General features: G+C 36.9%; 1 protein-coding gene across 3 annotated transcripts in view; it reads left to right on the forward strand.

Moving 5' to 3' along the window:
- LOC131044292 (probable serine/threonine protein kinase IREH1) overlaps positions 1-14116 on the forward strand; it is a 51016-nt gene that overhangs the window by 5581 nt on the left and 31319 nt on the right. The window lies entirely within an intron of this gene.

Genomic DNA, 14116 nt, shown 5'->3' on the forward strand with positions numbered 1-14116 from the left:
ATAATAGTGCTGCTAATTGTAGTGGTCACTTGCAGCTTAACTACTGATGATAACACTAAAGTCAAAGCATGGATATTGGAAATGAAGTTTGAGGCTACAGTTTTATGGATGGGTAACTGTGATGGCAGTAGGAAAGCTAGAGAAGCGATGGAGTACAGAAGGTTGGAAGAATGGACAAGGAAAGAAGTTTTGGGAGAGTTCATAGGAACAATAGGCAAAAATCTAGAATTAGAGAAGGCAATTCCAAAAGTTTGCTACCAAAGGTTTTAGAATTCTCTAAGTGAAAAATTTGTTGGAAACAGCTTATTTAAGATGTTGGCATGCATAGTAGTCATTCCAAAATGCAAACAGGTCACTACTGGATTGTGTTAGTGCTCAGGTGGGCATAGTTTTTGAGAAAGCTCAGGATCAGGCACTTGGCAAGGTTTATGTCTATTTGGCATCTTGACAGTTAGTTTCTTAGGTTGAGAAATTGCCTAAATGCATCCTAAGACATTCCATGGTACTGGACATAAAATAAGTGCACGATGTAGAGTAGAAATTTTGTAATAGGCAATTTCCAACATTAGAGAAAGAATCTGCAACGTCTGTTATCTTGATATGCATTCCAAAATTAACAGACAGGGTTGTAGGGTTGGGGCCTGATCCACCCTTTTCAATGCATCACGTCTGTTAGACCCTGGGTCTCCCACTCCATTGAATCACTGATTTTCATAAGTCATTGATGTTTGCATTAGTGGGTTGTTTTAATTCCATCACTGGTGTTCAAAGTGGATTTCCTCGAGTCTCCACCACTACCTATGACACCCACCAAGCATCAAAACAGGTGGTGGACCTTTTTTTTTTCCATTCCTTCTCCACCTTTTGCAGCCTAGCTGTGTGATGCTTGTGGTCTGGATCAGTCTTCCAGAAAAATTATCCCTTTTCTTCTAAATACAAAATTTGGTTTTCTGGGGAATGGACCAGCTTCACCAATTTTACCAACCCCCTTAGCTTCTTTACTTTCTTTCAGCTTTTACACCCACTTTGTCATCCATCTGCTTGGTCTTCTTATCTCCAGCCTTTTCAATAACATGTCACCGAAGAAATTGAGCTTTGTGCATCACTCATGTTTCCTTCCAAATTTGCACTAAGCTGTTTTGGTCCTTGGTTGAGTGGTATAGTACCAGGGCATGTAGAGCTTTGTAATTGCTCCTCCATTGCACCGTTAGGCATCCATTTATTTCTGCAGAATATAATCTTTTTTTTTTCAGGTGTGCGTGTGTTTTAATTTTAAAGACACAACAAACATGTTATTCCCAACAGTAGACACCTTTTGTTTGGTGCCACTTTGCTTGGGTGTAGGTTTAACAGACATTGTCAGTGGCAGATCCCCTTTGAACCCAAAACCAGGGACAGCATAGGAAATATATTACCCCATGCCACTGCTGGTGAGAATTACACAAGGATGGACGTTTGAACTAGAATCATTTTGAGATAGTTTAGCTCCTACCACCCTTGTAAACAGACGATCATTTGGAGCAAAAACAACACCCAAAAAAAAGAAATGTTGCAACACTAGACAAAAAACCTATGTTCTACAGAGTCTCAAGAGAGGGATATGAGAGGATGCAGGGATTGGGGGGGGACCAAAGGTGTAGATTTGGGGATGATGGGCGGAGTGGTGGTCAAGATAGGGATATGAAGGGATGGGGGGATCAGGGCTAGATTTGGGGATGATGGGGGGGATTGGCGGTGCTGTGCTGGTAGGTGGAGGTTTGGGGGCTCAGCCTTTAGTGGGGTTGAGGGGCAGCCATTTTCACAATTTTATCACTTTGTTTTAGCAGCATTGAGTTTTCATTATTTCTGAAACTTCAGAGTGATTTGGAATGAGGCTTAGATCCATATTTATAAGTTTTTTGCGAGTGCTTATGGTTTGAGTGGGGCCCATAGGCTATTAGGGTTAGGGTTACTGGCATGCAGATTGAAAATACTTTTTGATTTTTAAAAGATTTCGACTTTTTAAAAATGTCTCTCTTTAAGGGGGATGTCCTGGAAACATCCACAGGTTGATAGTAGAGGCATTGGGACATTTCCTCCAAATCTCCAAAATGCAGGGATTTTTTTTTGGGTGGGACGGGGGAGTGGATTGTCCCCATGCATCACTGCAAAAAACAGAAAGAGTCAGAATGATACAGTCACCATCCTACCAAACAATACAAATTGCTGATCATATCTCAATGGTCATACACAGAACAAAAATAGACAATTTACTTCTTGTATATATAAAACTTGGTAAACAAATTCCATTATGCGTTCAATGGAGATATACACCTATTTGCAATGGAAGGGTATTTTGTCACAATAAACTTCACCAAAAAAAGTCAACACTTTTTGGAGGCTTGTTACATGTAACAGTGGCTAATGATTTCCTCCCTCTAAAATCAATTTATCTTTATCGAGCATGACCTTGAAATTATAGGTCAAAATTCTAAACACTTTTACGGAAAGATGAGGTTAAGAGGTTAATGGTGCCGTGTGGATTTTCACCCAGATATCCTTACCATAGCATTATTAGGGTCTTACATTATATGCTTTCTTATTGAGGGGTTTCTCTAACCCCACTTTTGACTCCGTTGTGATTTTCTCGTATGTGTTGTCCGGGCCTTGTCAAGATCAACTTGGTAGGGAGATCAGTAGCTTTATTTGGTTCTTCAGCCTAAAACTGTATGAAGAGACTTTCAAATGCTCTGGATGGTGTACAGCTACCTGTCAGTATGGATCTCACCTGCAAGTTCTCTGTGATTTTTATTCCCATATTTAACAGGTTGGCTAACATTTGTCAATCCATATCCAGCGTAAAATGGTTTATCCAGTTCTTACATGCAAGTTTCATTCCATAACACACTCCAACAGCCTAAGCAACATTATTTGCAGAGAGCCCAAGTATGCATACCAAAAGACTGGATTGCCTAAATGGTGTCTTCGTTTGCATTTGACTTGAAACTTACTTAGATTCCTGTACAGATCTCTATCCATGTTGAGTTTAACATGGATGGCTCCCATTTCACATCTGTATTAGCCTTTTCTACCTGCCCTATTGGAACCATTGTATTTTGAGGCTTACGGAGCTTTTGGTATATAAACTTTAATACACGAGAATCATGATAAATATGCATAAAGGGTTATTTGGAAGTACATATGTGATATATGTCATCAAGGCACATAGTATTTAACCTATATAATTGATACTTACACAGGTAAAGCTTCATGCAAATTGCATGCAAAGGTTTGACTAATAAACTTTTGCTGCTTGTTGAATGCTTTAGAGATGCATCTTAGCACTGTAGAGTGTTCAGAACCTGAAATAATGCAAATTCCATTCACATCTTACAAATTCATTGTTTATATGATCTTGTCTCCAATGATGTATGAGTGGAAGAAGAAATATTTTATTGATATTATTAGTTGTGCATGACTTGGAAGAGGTCTGACACTTGCAATTCTGATTAGGCAAAGAAGAAAAGAACCCAATAAATGAGACATGATTATGCTTATAGGATGCTAGTATGTCGTGTTCAATACTTTTTATTATGTAAAGGTATTTTTGATCCTTGAATGGATCCAATAGGTATGACCATGGGGTCAATTGATGTTGTTTCCAGTTCAGAAATTGTCTAAAGACGATGGTTTCATGTTAGTTTTCCATAAGATGGTTTCAGAATCGATGATAATTCTTCTCTGGTTTAAGTCTGGCTTGAGATGATGTAGAGGACCACAATGCCAAAATAGAAGGATTAGAAATGGAAAACAAGTAAAAAAAATTGTGACAAAACTGCTGGTTTACAGCTGGAGGTGATTGTGTAACTGATGTGGTGTTTTCATGACTGTTAGAGCTCAACAGGGATGGTAGTTCCAATCGAAGTGGAGAGAATGTGGAATTTGAGGGGTTTTTGACTCCCTAATTTTACTTTCTTATGTTTTAATTAACTTTTGATGCCAACAAGAGATGTTGGAAAGGCATAAGGACACTTGAAACAAATTTGGCTAGGGTTGATTCTCAATTATACCTTTAATATTTTCATGTTTTGATTGTTGCAAGATGAAGAATATGGCTTCCATGGTGCACTCACAATTCGTAGTTGTTGAGAGCTCATTGAACATGTAAGGATTCCAATTCATACATGTGACATTTTAAACACTTATAATTGACTAGATAATACTAGCATGAGGAGTATGAGCGGACTCTTTTGGAGTTCTCTTCACTTTGGAGTGTTTCTGTATGTGTATTTGCATCGTTGATTGTTATAAACTGAACTTATAAGTGTTCTAAGCAAGATTCTCAATTGTTAGAAATTTTTGTGTGGAGTGGACAAGGTAGTACTTGTGACTAATTAACTGTTTGGAGAGTGTTTGAGATTTTATAGGTCAAGTGGTGGAACCAAAGCTAGGTTTAGTATCCTTGGAAGCATGTGATATAACAAGTCTATTGACTAGTTATGCTCTCTACATGGTCGAGTGGACGTGAGAATTTGCTTTCTTTTGAGGTTAAGATTGATACAAGATGGTGGAATAGGACAACTAGATTGATGGTCATGGATATGGGTAAAGAGATGGATGAGGATGAGGCGCAATATAGAAGATTGGAAGATGATGTTGCCTATATCTCCGACTTGATAGGATGGTTGGATGGGTTGGAAAATATACCCCAAGCCTTAATTGATATTGGATATTGCACAAGAGCAAGAAGAGGAAATGGAAGAGGCTAAGAGGATCAGGGAAGAACAAGTGAGTCTTCTTACCATGGTTTTTTGATGAAGTAGAGAAAGATATTAGTTGTTTGATGGAGAAATAAATGTTGAGAAATCGGACCAATGGATTTCTCTAATGGAGGTATATTTTAGTTTGCGCAATACGTCTCCTCATCAATAAATCTCATTTGCTAGAATCAAGCTATTTTGGCATGATCTCATGTAAATTTAAGCTATGTTCATTCCTTGCAATTTTTTAATGTGCCACCTATATCTAAGTGAGAGGACTTCAAGAAGTTGCTCAAGAAATAATTTTACTCTATTTGCTATGAGGAAGAAAGAGTAATGTATTGGCATTATCTCAAACAAATACAAGGTTAGAGTATACAAGAGTACATGATGCAATAGCATTTGGGTCCATAGGCAATCTTGCATTGCCCAAAAAAAATTCAAGTTCGTTCATTTAGTTTTGGTGTTTTCTCTAGGAGGCGATTTTTTAGATTGAGTTTTGGTCAAATGAGGACTACATCTTGTTAAAGGGCTTAATGGGCATCCATGGTAAACTTTGGTGGAAAAGAACAAAAAATGAACAAGTTATGTCAAACAGGAGGTTTGGACCTCCTCAACAACAAGTTAGAGGTTTGGGGTGTTTTGGGAACCCTCGATGGTTCCTAGTTCCTAGTTTGGTGCTGCCAAGTTTCCAATTAATGTGTAAGTTTTATGATTCAAATTTGGTGTAAAAAGGGTAAAAATCCAACAATGGTTTGTTCCTCCCCAGGAACAATTCGAAGGTTTGATGTGTTTTGGGAGCCCACGATGGGTTCCTAGTTCCTAGTCTTTGCTGACAAGTTCCCGATTAACATGTAAGTTCCAATTTCTTTCGTTGAGCACCGACAAAGTGATTTTTTTAAGTGTTTGCATTGTTTCTAATCCAACAAGATCCAAGACTTCAAAGTACTCATGAAGGTCCCAGTGGATTGAAAAGCACTAACAAAGGTTGGAAATGTTTCGCTGAAGGTAGGGCAGGTTCCAAGAACCCTTGGAATCCTTGATGGTTCCAATTCCCATTCTTACCCTTGACATAAGGAACATAGGCTTTGACATCTGATTTTCGAAAGTTCCTTGTGAGTCCAAAAGCCCCAAAAAGGAAGAAGGCTTGAAGTTTTGAAAGGGACTAAAACACCAACCACGAGACAAAGAAACAAGGCATTGCAAAGCCCGAAACTCGGATGAAGGCAAAGCTAGATAGCTTCTTGTGGAGGTGGAACCTTGACAAGACTAAGGGATTTGGTTCCTACTCAAGGTGGAACCCCTGACAAGGAGTAAAGGAAGAAAAAGGGTTAACATTTGCATGGTTCCTAGAGGTTTCTATTGGAGCATGAACCCTTGACTGAAAGGAGCTAGTTCCTAGTTCTTTGTAAATCATTGATGGATTGGGGAGAGTGATTTTTAAAGAGTGGGTGCCTCCTAGGGTATGCTGGAATTGCCAATAGAGTTCTTGATGGGTATCAAAGCGTTGACTAATGTCGTGAACACTCTAAGTATCACATTTATTAGTTTTTATTGGGTGAGATTTTAATTATTTATGTTTTATTAGGTTAAAACCTTGAGAGAATACTTTAATTTCTAGAAGTCACAATGTCACACATTATATTAGTTTAGAATTTAATGTTTGGATATAAAGCTAGACCTAAGCTAGATATTCAAACTAAATATTTAGTTAAAGCTAATGTTAGAATACAATTTACTTAGAAGTTAGAATCATAGAAGCAAAAGTCGACATTAGTCACGATTAATCACAGATTGCTAGAGATGTAGATTATTTCCCATATAAATCGTGAGAAGTCGTTGACTATCAGTCAATGACTTTGGCTGATTAATTGCACTAAAACTTATGTTGGTGAAAAATCAACAAAATATATGTTGGTGAAAAGATTGACGTAAACCCTAAAAACTACCTGCAAAAAAAGGCTGATTTTGGGTAGGGTTAGGGTTAGAAATTTTTGTCCTTGGATTTTTGCCAACTTTTTGACTTCTACGAAACCCTAAATGACATTCTATATTCCTGAAAATTAAAACCTTAAACATTTCAAACGGTTTATGTGTTCCACTCATCCAAGTCACTCTTCAACTAAGGTACCATATTATCTACACGTTATAAGCACAATGAGTTCGGGAATAACCTTTCTGCAAGTGATTAGCGCGAGAAAACTCGGGTGTTCCCTTTCTTCCGTAACTTTATAGTTTATATTATCCAACTTTCAATTGAAAACTATTACATATAATTGCGGGACTATAAACTTCTAATATTTATTGAAAACTTTATTAGCAACAATTCTTACATATTTTTTTAATATGTAATTTAAAATAATTTAATAATTAAACTATAAAATAAAATTTAAATTATTATATATTTCATTAGTGTGTCGTTAAGAATTATATAATTTAATAAAATTGTAAATTAAAAATATAAATAATTTAAAAATTTAAATTAAAAACTTGTATCCTTATAGACCATTAATTAACTTGTATAATTTTAATTTTTAATATATATTTATGATTTTTATATTTTTTTGTTTGGACAAACTGCCCAATCCCCCCAAAAAATTTTATGTACTGATATATCGTACCGACCTTCATGATTCCGATTTGACAATATAGTTGTATATCTATGCTATGGAAATCTTAACTTTTTTTTCTCTTTTTCAAAAAAATTTTACGTTTTTTTTTTAAATCCGTTTTTGTCCTTTTTGTTTTTGATTTTTTCGAAAAATCTTATACTATTGATTTGCCGAGTTATTCCCCAAACGATTTTTGCTGCTATGGTTAGAATAATCAATAACAAGCGAGAGTAAATGTTTAATATTACATATTAAGCTAAAATTAATATTAGTCATTCAACTTAATTTTATAGAAGATAAAAAATTCTATTTTACATTTTTTTGATGCTATTGGAGAGGTATCTATTGGGGCCCTTGTTTATATAATATCAAAAAAACTGTTAAAAACAAACTTCCATATTGGATGAGAACTGACAGTTGTAGTTTGTGAACTGGCTTGGAACCAATACCTGGTTTGAACTATGTTTGGCCCTAATGGCATCACAGATTTTTCTCCTTTTTCATATCTGACTATAAACAAAACATATATTTTTTCACTATTTATTTCTAGCCGATAAATGATATTCTGTATTTTCCCTCATTTGATTCTTTTTGTGCATGCACATTGTATCCTAGGTGCATTGTTTCCAATGTTTTCTAGCAATGTTTTGCATTGATACTGGTTCAGGCATATTATCTATTTCAATGTTGTTCCATTGCCCAATGTAATAAATGGATTGAATAAGATCATGATGTTTTGATTTTGATTTTTTTTCTCCTGTTAAATGTATTTCAGATATTTATTTGCTTTTGCTTAGGATTTGGCACTCAGATTTTTGATCTCCTTATTGGTGTGTTGGGGTGAGACTGTGGGCCATTATACTAAAGTGTGTAGTTGAGATTGCAACCACTTTACTGTGGGATGGGGTTGAATCTCTTAGTCACAAACTATGATTTTACCCAATCCTCACACATGTATTAATACTTTACAACCTCCATGACATGTCCTGAGTTTTTGATTATCTTATTTCAGTGTGGAGATTTGAATCTGCCCCAAATATTATTAGGCATGTTCCCCTTTAACTTTACTTTGCAACTCTTTGGACCTTTCTTTGTAATTTTCATATTTTATATTGTTTGGTTTCATGTTTGCTTATGGCTGCACTCTTTTTGAGTAGCTCGTCTTCGTTATCCCTCCAAATAGCGGATTATTGAAATGAAAAACACAAGAAAATAATCCTGGATATGCTTGCACTTATACATTAGCCAGGCAACATTAGTATTCAAGACCTCAATAGTTCTAGAAAGGATTAAGACCATCCTCAAGCAAATTGCAAGATGGGCACCATATATTATTTATCCTTCATAAGGCATTGCAGAAATAATTGAATACAATGTCAATAACTATTCATTTGAAGGGTACAATTTACAGTCATCCTCCTAGGTATAATTCTCACAAGGACTTGCAAGCCCCTGATAATCAGAGGATATACTTGGGGGATGATTGCAACATCAATATTCATTGATTCAACCCTAAACTATAATATAGAAAAACAATATTATTTTTGAACATCAGTATCATTCTTTCTTTCTTTCTAGTTTCTTCTTTTGTATTTGTAATGTCCCCTTTTGGGATATACTTAAATGTTGCCCTAAAATCACAAGTTTAATTAACAGTTGTCTTTCCAACATAAACTATGGTGTAAACCTTGCGATAATATTAGCCAATATTTGAGATGTAATTCATAAGACTAATTAGGGATCTATACAATACAAATGTGTTTGTATATAACCAATTGTATATAACAAATGTCCATTGGGCTTAAAGTAAATAAGCAATTAACATCACATACTTAAATTTGCAGTTCATTTCTTAAATTGAATCATAAGAGGGGTTGAATGAGGGGAGCATGATAGGGTGCTAAGAACATTCCCCGCACTAAGCTAAAGAGCAGGATACAACACCCCTTGGCCCACAAGTGGCAGGCATCTCGACCATCCAACATGGGGTGGTCTACTTAGTGGGGCAGCTTGTCTCTGCTCTCCCTATTCGTGTCACCTTATTAACTCACCTATGATTGTGTCTATTCTTAATTCATTTCCAACAATCAACCGTTGGAGAGGTTGGAGAGGAAACCGCAATAGGGTGCCCGAAAGAAACATTCCTCTTATCTAAGCCCAAGGGCAGGATACAACACCTCTTGGCCCAAGGGTGGGATACATTCCTTTTTGCTAGAAAGAACTGTGATTATTTGCAGGGGCATGACAATCCGCCCTTCCCAAGATTGCTTGTCCTCAAGCAACGATCATGGAGAGAGTGTTTTGTTTTATTCCTTGGAGTCAATGTAGAAAAAGGGAACCTTTCATATATTAAGATGAGAATTAGAAGCATGAAACACATCTATGTTCTTAATTTGTGATGTTTTCTATTAATGTTTGTCTTCTTTCTGAAGATGCAAACATAGAACATTATGGTGATGTATCATAGATGATGTCATCTACCTTATTAAAAATGATTCCCTGTTTCTTCAGTGGGTAATTTTTCATTACTCTACAGTAGAATCTCTTAACAGGTAATAGGAATCTAATAATACTATTTTGGGATCAAAACATTGTTTGAGAGCAAGGTCTCTGTCATAGATGTGTTTCAGTTTCTTTATTGACGATGACCATATCATACATGAAATAGCTTGGTCATAAGATAGGAATTTGTTCGCTGAATCTTTTGTTTATATGATAGTTGTACCCTAACACAATGTAATGTGCCCATTTGGGATTTCACTTAATTTAATCCTGAGATAACCATTCAAACTTGAGGTGAGAATTGGAATATAAAATTTACCCAAACTGAAGACATTTCGTTATGATATTTAATTTAAATTTTTAAGAATAATTTAGAAAAATAGACTTATCTTGATAGCTTTCACTGATTTGTATTTTTGAGAGATATGCCGTAATGTTATACATTGCTTGAAACTGCTATTGCTTACTCCCTTCTAAAACTGAAATAATTCTCCTTTAAGTTTACCGGCTACCTTAAATTTGCCACAAATCAGACTACAATTCCCGCATAAGTCTATCATAAACTCCTTCACTAATTGCTCTTTATAATTTGTCATTCATAAAGTTCCTTACTAAATCTGCCGTCTATCTTCCTATTAATGTTTCCTTGTACATATGTTTATATTCCTGAAACCATGCATCCTCTCCCCTAAGTCTGATTAATATAATTAAGTGTATTCCTCAATGAATTGAGGTATTTGTACTTAATGTAATGATCGCATACTATATCAAGTATAGCAATGTAAATACACACTAAGATATAATGCGATATTGCTTTAGCCATATGGATTGCAGTCTCTACTATGATCTCTTAACCCATGCAATGTTGGATCTGTATTATTGCTATAGCGATATAGTTGCCAGTCAAATATGGATGGAGAACCTTGCAGCACTAATCTGATGTTGTGTCTGATATCTAATGGTGATATGCTACTCGCCCTGATCCAACAGAGCAGATCTTAATAAATACAAGAACTACTAATGTACCAATCCGATTCTAAACTTGAAGTCCCTCTCTTTCCTTGCTTTCTAGGGTTTTGTTAGCGTCCTGTGACCTTTTGCTGCAGTTTCACCAAGCCTTGTCCAGTTCAGAGCATTTCAGGCCTTGACGATTGAAAGTTAGTTTTTGCAAGTTATGTGATTCTGAAGTGTGAACACCACCAGAGTGCTTAGAGAGGCCAAAGGACGAAGATCGCAATTGATTTGGACGAATTTGGACAACTTTCTATTTTTAGAAAGTTTGCTTTTTTGCTTTTTCCTATTTTTTAGGAAGTTTCGTTTTTGGCATTTTCACCCTGATCCTCGGTATGGCTATTTTTAGAAAGTTTTTCCTATTTTTTAGGGATGTCTGCTTTTTGCTTTTTCGGGATGCAAACCTAGGGTTTACACTTGTACCACTGACCAGCTTTGACCGGAACTCGAAAATTCCAAGTTTTGATCTAAAAAAGCTAAATCCCTAGATTTTAGGCTTTTTGCTTTTTTGGGATGCAAACCTAGGGTTTATACTTGCACCACTGACCTACTTCGATCGGAACTCGAAAATTCCAAGTTTTGATCTAAAAAAGCTAAATCCCTAGATTTTAGGCTTTTTGCTTTTTCGGGATGCAAACCTAGGGTTTACGCTTGTACCATTGACCTGCTTTGACCGTGATCCAAAATTTTCATGTTTTGACCCAAAAGGCTAAGTTCCTATATTTTAGGGGGTCATGGCACCTTCAAAGGATAATCAGCTCGAAAAATCATCCTGATCCTCAAATGTCCTGAAATTTGGCGTTGTCTGGAATGTCATCCTGATCTTGAAATTTGACTAAGTCTGGAAAATTGGAGAATCCTCCAAAAATTAGATTTTGCATTATTAGTCCTAGAGGCCTGAAACCACTCTCAAACATCCTGACAATATATATGAAATATAACTACAACTTATACTTAAATGTTATATTTCATACATAGTCTACCCTCTTGAGAGCCTCCAAAAGTCCGCCTTGAAGAGCAAAGGTCTAGAAGTCCGCCCATGTTGGAGATGTCTAAAAGTCCGCCATGTTGGGAGGTAGACCAAAACTCCACCAAGATGGGAGAGATGCTTGAAGTCCGCCCAAGAGGAGGGATGCCTAAAGTCCGCCCTAGGAGGTGTCTCCAAAGTCTTCTCAAGGTGGGAGTGTTGCCTAAAGTCCACCTTGCATGGATCAACTCCAAAGTCCGCCATAGGTTGAAGAGGCCATGGTGGCCAACACTCCAAAGTCCGCCATGTATGTGTAGGGTGCATAGGGGTGTAGCCTAAAGTCCGCCCAAGCATGCCAAGTGATGAGAAGCCAAGTCTAAACTCCGCCATAGGTTAGAAAGCCATGAGGAGGTGTCTCCAAAGTCCGCCCAAGGTGGGAGAGATGATAGAAGTCTGCCCAAGTTGGGGACACCACCAAAGTCCGCCCATGAGGAGAGACCTTCAAAGTCTGCCCCATGCCTTAGCCAAAATTTCACCATGTAGGAGTCAACACTCAAGTCCGCCCCACCTAAGGAGGTCATGTGGGTGCTAAGGCCCAAGTCCGCCAAGGTTGTAGGGGGCCATTAAGGAGGCCATGGAGGAGCTCACTCCCAAGTCCGCCATGTTTGAAGAGACCATGGTGGAGCTAAGCCTAAAGTCCGCCCCACTTTGATGGAGGTCATGTGGGAACAAGGTTCAAAGTCTGCCCAATGCCTTAGCCGAATTTTCACCATAATGGAGGCCAAGGAGGAGCTCCAGCTAAAGTCCGCCATACCTTGGAAAATATCCAAAAGTGCGCGAAAATTCAAGAAAATTGGAAATTCAAAATTTTAAAATTTCACCAGAGCATTGAAAAGTCAAACACAATCAATATGATGTCATAAAAAACTTATCTAAAATTTCGAATTCGAAGACCAAAATAGAAAGTTTTTCAAAATGGAATATTGGAAGATTAACAAGGATTTCGAACTTGAAAGTCAAAATGGAAAGTTTCTAAAAAGGGAAATTCATGGATTGTCAGATATTTTCAAACCTCAACCAAAATAGAAAGTTTCCAGAGAAGAATATTGGAGGATTAATTAATATTTCAAACTCATAAAACCAAAATAGAAACTTTTGGAAGATATTTTCAAAATTGGAAACATGACCAAAAACTTTCTGAAAGAACTGGAGATGAAATTAGAAGTATTTTTTTAAAAGTTTCTACTTGAGAATTTAACCTTGCTTACAAATATTTCATTTTTAACTTCATTATTACATCAACAACTTCGAAATTACTAAGGAAAGCTTGGTAAAAGTTCAGTTCGAAGATCATCTGGACAAGTATTTTGACATTTTTGGAAGCTGGATAATCGCTTTAGACCAGATTTTTCGCGGATTTTTGGAGGACAATCAAGGCGTGAGAAGATTATTTAACCTTTGCTGAAAATTTCTGAATATTTTCGAGAAGATTTCTAGCCCTGTTTCTGCACATTCGAAGGTGAAATCAGATTCATAACGCAGATTTATGAATTTTTCTGAATATTTTCAAGAACTTGAGAAATATTTTTTCAAAATTTTTTGAAAAAAAAATATTTTTTTTGGTTAAGTATGAAATTTTTTGAAAGTTTTAACAGTTGATGGTGACTTCAACCGGCCTCAAGGCTGAAGGTCTGGAGGTGAAAATTCAATTTTTGTGGCTAAGTATGAGAGTGAAAAATGGAAAATTTTCCAACACTTAGCCATTTCGCGGCCCCGTTATTTTTTTCGAAATTTTGCAGATATTTTCTAACTTAAAGTTTTCATCATTCATCTGCAGGTCTTAGACACCATGAAGTTCCAGGTAGATAAAGATGCTCCTCTAGAGTCAAGGATGACTTCAAAATGGAAGAACGTCGGCGACACCAACCGCGGACACATCAATTTGAGGGAGTTCAAGAAGCGAATGTTTGGTTTGGACAACCTTGTGCCTACCATCATTGCGCGAAAGATGATGAAGAGCAGTATTGTACGTGCTGCTGGCTTCCTTCCCACCATGCAGTGTAATGAACTGGTGGTTGAGTGTGCCAAGCATTACAACCCCACCAGCAAGGACATCATCGCACCTGATGGGAGGATATTGGCGAACATCAGTGATGAGGCCATCAGAGAGGCCTTCAGGATCCCGGAGTATCACAATACAGTGTATAAGGCTAAGTACGAAGCAGACAGTCTGTATCAGGACCACTTGGAGGAGTACGATGCCATCGTTAATCATTCCTGGTTGG

Source organism: Cryptomeria japonica, chromosome 10, assembly GCF_030272615.1.
Source record: "Cryptomeria japonica chromosome 10, Sugi_1.0, whole genome shotgun sequence".
Taxonomy (NCBI): domain Eukaryota; kingdom Viridiplantae; phylum Streptophyta; class Pinopsida; order Cupressales; family Cupressaceae; genus Cryptomeria; species Cryptomeria japonica.